The sequence below is a fragment of the Chiloscyllium plagiosum genome, chromosome 22 (genome assembly GCF_004010195.1).
Source record: "Chiloscyllium plagiosum isolate BGI_BamShark_2017 chromosome 22, ASM401019v2, whole genome shotgun sequence".
NCBI classification, from domain to species: Eukaryota; Metazoa; Chordata; class Chondrichthyes; order Orectolobiformes; family Hemiscylliidae; genus Chiloscyllium; species Chiloscyllium plagiosum.
Genome location: NC_057731.1, coordinates 19,549,015 through 19,556,822, shown reverse-complemented (window position 1 = coordinate 19,556,822; position 7,808 = coordinate 19,549,015).

The following is a 7,808-nucleotide window of genomic DNA, read 5'->3' as shown; positions in this document are numbered from 1 at the left end:
GCAACTTTTTCACGCAGAGGGTGGTATGTGTATGGAATGAGCTGCAAGAGGAAGTGGTGGAGGCTGGTAAAACTGCAACATTTAAGAGGTATTTGGATGGGTATATGAATAGGAAGGGTTTGGAGGGATATGGGCCGGGCGCTGGCAGGTGGGACTAGATTGGGTTGGGATATCTGGTCGGCATGGATGGGTTGGACCGAAGGGTCTGTTTCCATGCTGTACAACTCTATAACTCTATGACTCTATGATCATAGTGAATGTCTCAGCAGGTTTAATGGTGTACTCCTGTTCTTATTCTCCTATGTTCCTATTGATATCTGAAATCTCTCATTTGCTTGCACAGCTGCTCACCATCAGGGTACCAACATCCATGCTGATCTTCACCTTCAGTGAATGAAGACACTGGCACTCTTACACTCTTTGACCACTTCCCTCTGCAATGAGACCGTGACCTTCTGACCCTCAACTTCCAACTTTCCAAGTCTATGCCTACAACATCCAACCACCCTGTTCTTTCCACTGCATAATACCCTAGACTAATCCCCAGGTATGAATTACTGAGACTAGCGACAAAGCTCTGAACAAAGCCTACAATACCCAGGGATTGACTACAGCCCAAGCACCCCTCCACTTCCCCAAACCAACTGTCGCTGAAGATCCCAAGACTGACAGTGTCACATCATTACCCCACTGACCCTCCCTTTTACCAGGTTTATGCCCATCAGCCACAGCCACCCTTTCTTTATTGCTTTCTAGATTTTCTTCAGCTGTTGCCAATCTATTTGGCAATTGCACCATATGCTGCTCTTCTTCCGGAAGCTCCTCCCTTTGCCATTAGCCAGTTGGACTTTAAGATGCCCCTGGGATACAGCAGATCTTCTTCTGCTTGACTGACTGTACTTTAAGAATTTACAGCACAAGGGATTGTAAATAATGTTTTAAAACCATATTACACAAACAAAAGTGCCAGTCATGAGGTACATGTCCACCTTCCATTGCTAGACTTTGATCATGTGGACATCACTGACTAGGCCAGCATTTATTGTTAGCCCAAATTAGCAAGAGGACATTGAAGAGTTAACCACATTGTTGTGGGTCTGGAGTGATGTGTAGGCCAGCCCAGCTAAAGATGGTCAATTTTGTCTCCATAAAGAAATTAAAGGACCATGTGGGGTTTTAACAACAATTGACAGCAATTGGTTAGCTCTTTGCTAAATTCAAGTTTCGCCATTTGCTCTGGTAGAATTGGAACTAACATTCCCAGAATATAAGCATGGGAATACTAGATTATTACTTTTGTTATATTACCATTACAACATCACCTTCGCATTATCTGATGCAATGAGTTTTTCAAGTAGATAAAATGCAGTTGGGAAGGTAAAGTCAATTGCAGTGAGTTGAGGTTTTAATGAGATGCTAATACATGCAGGAAATCTTCTCAAATCCTGCTGACAAGTAAGTTAATCTACCACATGAGGGGAAAGAACTTGATTGTTGAGATTTATCAAGATGGGGAAAATCTGATTTTTGCTTCTTGAATGATTAGGTTTACTTACCTGCTGTCTTTCTCAGATTATGAGGTACCAGAAAATCACACCAATTTTGGAAAAGAGTAAAGGGAGGAAATAAAATGAAACTAAGAATATACAAATCAGCAAGGTTAGCTAATTTTCAGTGAAGGCAAGACAAGAATGTAAAAGGCGCAGAAGTATTGAGATGAAGAAGAGTTAATAGTTTTGTTTGGGGAAAAATAAAAAGGGGTATTATTTGGCCATTATTCCTGATGAGTCAATGGGTAAATATATTATACAGTGTGCAATTTGATCACAGAAATAAGTTGCATACTAGGTTTGGTTGCTGTCTCTGCTTTACACTGTATTGATTGATTAAAACTGGAACAAGCTCAGTATTAGCAATTCAGGATTAGAGAAGAGAGCAAAAGCCAGTAACAATCCAGCAATCATTACTAGAAATTGAACCAGAGGACATAGTTTCATTTACATTTCTAAAGTTTACTTCATTAAATTGAAGACAAGTTTGAGACTTTCCATTCTCCCTTTCAAGCCCAGTGTCATGCCACAAGTGAACATTAAAAAAATCTGCATCTTATAGAAGTCGTACCATTGGTCATCATTGCCCTCCCATTTCAAGAATTACATACTTACACTAAGTCTAGAACTGTAATTCACAATCAAAGTATAAAATTTGGAAATTCTAGAATGAACCACGGAATTTTTCTCCAACACAATTGCAGAACAAAAGGCAATAATTAACAATAGATGGTGACAATAGATGGTGACAATAGCTTTGGTAATATATAAAATGGCTTAGTTTCCTTACTTTAAACCAATTTGTCTCAACATACTGAACATAACAAACAGACAGTTATCTGGATGTACCAAATATTTGTAAGATAATTGTGCAGTGCAGTGAAAGTAGAATGGAAACATTGAAAAAGACTCAGCACTCAAATATTTGTCTCAATATGAATACAGCAAATTTGATCTGAAATGTTTGCGCCATTTATTTGAAAAGAAACATGCAAGGAATACAAAATGACTAAAATAACATCACTTTCTCTGGTGAGCTTAGAGATACAGCAGTTGTTTTTGAACAAAAGATGTAATCAATCAAAAACTCCCTTTCACAATATTACTGCTATAAGGAACATGGCAAAATAAAGGCACTCATGGGGAAGGAAGACAGGCTGGAGTGGATAGAGTTCAATATACTAAATGATTTGTCTTTGATATTGCTGATTCTGTCACAATCAAGTCCAGAGGGGTAATGAAATGCCTTTTCTTTCATTCCGAAGGTTGGGATAAACAAGAGTCTGAATTTTAAAAAAGATGTTTTGTTTTCAATTCAATATCTACTTGCCAAAAAATAGACAGCCAAACCTTGTGAATTTTCAGCAGTTTGATCTTTTATTTTAATAAAAGCTCATTCAGTTAAAAGGATAAGCATTATTAAAACGGAAACCCACTCGTATGCAGACGCAATCGTAGGGGTGTAAATGGAGTCAGATCAGAATTCACACACCCGTGGTTCCTGGAAGCCATTGGCCATTTCAGTTGTCAGCAATCTTCACTTAAATTCCAATCTGATAAGCCAGGTCTGCTCTCCCTATATTTCTTTTGTGTAGCCAGGTATACCGTATGGATATACAGGTCAGAAAGCCTTTATCCAAAAACCTCAGGCCAACTAGTTTTCAGATAAAAAGATATTTTCAAATACACTCATCCCTTATAGTTCCACTTGGATGTGTTCAGGTCCATCAAACCTTTTGAAAAATACTTTGCTTGGCCCAAATACAAAAGTGAAGCTTTTTTTTCAAAAGGATGAGGGGGACTAGATCGGAGCTGTAGACAGGCTGAGTTTGGAGCTTTAGAAACAAAAATCACTTTTAGGTCCAATCTTGTGAGATGGAATCCAGAGAGAGAAGATAGCAGACAGATAGCATTGACGAGATGAAATGCAGACTGGGCAATCACATTGCAGAACACCTATGTTTTCCCTGCAAAAATGATCTTGTTTTTGATCAGTGCAGATTCACTAGCCTTTTCTATCCAGCAGGCTGCTATGACTCTATGAGTCTATGGCAGACATTTGCCTGTCACAGTGAGAATGGTCCTTGCTAAACAGCTTCATGACATGCAAAGGTACTTGCACCACCAGTCTCCATTATTGGAACCTCAGTTCAAATCTTCCCAGTATGACATTCTATGGATCCTAGGTCACAGAACATGTGCACAAATTCTAGCATTGTTGTTTGCTGTTCAAATCTTTTAGTTCACACTTACCATAGAGATTGGAGAGAAAGGATTGGGATCTGTGCTTGCTGTGCAGTGATCAGTTATGCCTACCTCTTTAGTCTGACGTCACATCCCTGTCTGCACTAACAGTTACCTCCCTGATGGTGTCACCTTTCCTTGTTTTAGGTGTCTAATCTTTCCTTATGATCTGCAAGATGTGATCTGGTTTCAAAGGAAGATAATGGAGTTCTGTCACTCTTAAATGTCTTCAACTCCATCCAAATGTTCCCATCCCTCATCACTTCAACAAGGTCGTCCTTCAACTGTCTATGCCAGTTAATTTGAGGGATCTGGGAGGAAAATGTGATACATAGACCAGGTTCTCTGCTTTGGTTTGACTGCACTCATAAAACCTCTGTTACAGCTGAGATAAGTTACTGCTGTCCCCCCAAATGCTTTCAAAACCACAAAGATTAACCACATACTTCTTTGACCATCTGCATCTCTCCCCGATATTTCCCAACGGGCTTTCCCACATCAGGGAAATTCCTCTATAAACACTGAGACCCCAGGATGCCATAACCAGTTGTATGTCCTCAATCCAGTATTCAATCACCAGATGATCAGGTGTTTCAAATCTTCCCTGAATCTGTATGGCTTCTTATTCATTGGCAAGTGGAATGTCACCCAGGAATACCAGCTCATTCCACCACAGTATCAATGGATACCCATGGGAGGTCTTTGCCTGGATGAATTAAAGATTTTTTATTCCACTCAAACCAAGTCTTCTCAAATATTAAGGGAACATTGGGCTAATACCAGAAAAATAGAGTGTTTACATTGGATTAAGCCTGTAGTTCACATCTCTGTTGAAGAATCCTTTATCCATCTCTCTCCATGAAGCTTTAGATGGACAAAGACCCTCCTCTCTCTAGAGAGGGTCTGTAGGTAGTATTGGGTTTCCCTCCTCTTTCCCCTGTTCATATCGTCATTTGCTGCTGAAGGCTCCTTCACAATATTGTTAAAATGTTTCAACAATGCCTCTGTATAAATTATAGTAACATTTCATTTATTTTTGGTTTCAATATGCAAGTTGCAATGTAACTAACCTTACTTTAATATAACTGGTGTGTACTTTTTGCTGAATTGTTCCTAATCCTCTCTCTGAGTCAGAAGGTCATGGATTCAATGGAAGATCATAATCGAAGCTGACACTTCATTGCAATCTGAAGAAATGCTGCATTGTCAGGGATTCTGACCTTCAGGCAAGACAACAATGATTCATTCAACCTTTTCCCTTAAGTGTGATGAATAATAATGATTCTTGAACTCAGAGCTTGGAAAATGAGCCAGGTGAATCACAATTGCAGTTGAATGTTTGGCATAATAGCTTCAGAAGGACATGAGGTCTTTGGAGAGGACACAAAACTATGGTCATAGTTTTTGGGAAGAAGGATTAAGGTTGTGTTGAAAAATCTGGGGGAAAAGATTTCCTTCAAACAGAGAAGGGAAAGAGAAAATTCAATAAAGATTTTTAAAAGCATGCATGGATTGTATGGGATAAATGAAGAGAAGTGTTTTTTCCATTGGATGATGGATAACTAGAGGGCACAGATTTAAAGTGAATGAAAAAAGAAACAACAGTGTCATGGGGAAAATCAGTTTTATGCAATGAGTGTTTAGAATTTGGATTGGAACTGACAGGAAGGGTGTTAGACATACACGGAGATTCAGTAATTGCCTCCAGAAGAGATTTCTATAAATGCTCGCAGAAGGAAAAAAAAAGGTAGGATATTGAGGAAAAAGCAGAGGAGGAGGACCAACTAGATTGTTCTGTAATGGGACTACTGCAAATTTGATGGATCAAACTGCACTAATCTGTAATTCTGCCTCAGATGTACTAAGAAGTTCTCTCTTCAGAAATATTATGATGACCTTCAAACTTGAAATGAATGGAGATGTTCATTCATCATGGTCTCCCTCTTTTTCACACAGCTTTTGACTTGACTTGCTCTCCATTTGCTGTGCCATCAATGGTTGGATTGATTGACAGCCCATTGTTTTCTTTGCAATAGCAATTATCATGTTGGGACCCAGGTTAATGTGATTCAGAAATTGTTGCTGCACAGTTGCCCAAGAACAAAACTACTGATTTATGTAAGTTTTCAGTCTGCATTTAAATGAAGGCAACAATCAAAAGTCAGCAGGTTTACTAGTAAGTCCTATTTTTTAATAAGTGTAGATTGCATCTGGTTTGTAATTAGTGGAAATGGAAGGGCATGGGCTTCCTAGAAAGCAGGAAGTGAATTCTGAGTGTAAGATCAGCCAGGATCACATTGAATGGCAGAACAGACTTGAAAGAACAAATTACCTACTCCTGCCCCATCTTTGATGTTTCTTATTGATATTAATTTGAATTTAAATAATTACTTCATTTACTCCAAGAAAAAGTCAACACCAAGAAAAAGATGACAGGTTAGTACGACAGGTTTTTATGGATTCAACCCAAAGTGTATGCATTTCACCAGAGAGCAATACAATCATCACACAAAATGTCAGAACTGCAGTGAAGAGATTTTCTATGAATGACTCATGGCTCACCAAGATTAAAGTAGAATACTTTGGATGCTATAATTCTGGCAATTAGCAAGAGCCCAATGAACAAAATATTTCCTTATAGCTCACCAAACACTTCATCATTCATGCTAACAATTCTTCAGTATTTTTGCAATTGCATTTGAGGACTATGAATTTTATTCTTGTAAAATGTGCTAATTTCTGTTAGTGGAGATTCAATTTACTGAGGATGAAGTGAGTGAGGATGAAGGGATTTGAAAAAGTGCATAAATCAACATCGGTGATTAACCAATGTCTCTGTCAAGAGAAGTAAATGGGACATCTGTCAGTGGTTCCTTCATCCAGGCAAGGAGGGCTGTGGTATCATTCAAGTTAGCTTGTGGAGATTAAGCACTTCTCTATGCATTACTCATTACTTGAAGGATTTAACCAACCACATTCAGTTTTAAGATTACAGTTCTGAGTAAGAAACCCTTTTTGCAGTGTCTCTGGAGTGTCTGAATGCTGATGAAATGCTCAGAGATACAGTGAGGAGTAACAGAAACTGAGAGAAACACAACTAACTAATAGAGAAAAAAAATGTTTCCTGCAAATGAAGAAACTTTTGTGTGGGGAGAAACAGAGTGAAAGTTTTGAGTCAATTGACTTTTCATCACAATGGGGTGAACCTCACCATTTATTGACAGTGTCTTTCAAATCAATCTTGTGGAGGGCTTCCCTCCATGAGGCCCAGGAAGCTTTCTCATGCTATTGTCCTATCTTGTGTCATTAACTAGGTTCTATACCTCATCGTACCTGACATACCCAATACTAGTCAAATTCTCCAACTCACTGTAGCCAGAGGTATTCACCACAACTGGAATATCCCAGGATAGACTAATATCCATGGTTCCAGCATGATAATTAAAAGGCTATTGCACACCCAGTCAAGCATTGGATGTCTGAAGCTGCCCTGTGTGTCTTGGCCGAGAAGGGGGGAGTTGGATCTGGAGCCAGAGATCTGGAGGATCTCGTGGATGGGATGATGCAGAGGAAGGCTGTCCTCTTCCCCCAGGACTGATCGATGAGGCCATGACATGAGACCCTGCTAGCCTGGTCCAAGATCACCACACTGGTCAGTGCAGTCTCAGCTGCCTGGAGGAATGCCCAGCAACGCAAGAAGAAAGTCAATGACTTTTTCTGCTCAATACGTTAAATGGTCCTGTTAGCTCACAATCAGTCTATTTCTGTCGCTAGACAGACCTCCTACCTGTCCTCTTGACTTCTTTTCCTCTTGACACTCATGACCTGTTCTACCTGTCCATCTTCCTTCCCACATATCCACTCCACCCTCCCCTCCGACCTATCACCATCACCCCCATCTCCATTCACCTATTGGACTCTCAGCTACCTTCCCCCAGTCCCAACCTGCTCCCATTTATCTCTCCACCCCCAAGGTTCTCAGCCTCATTCCTGATGAAGGGATTTGGCCTGAAA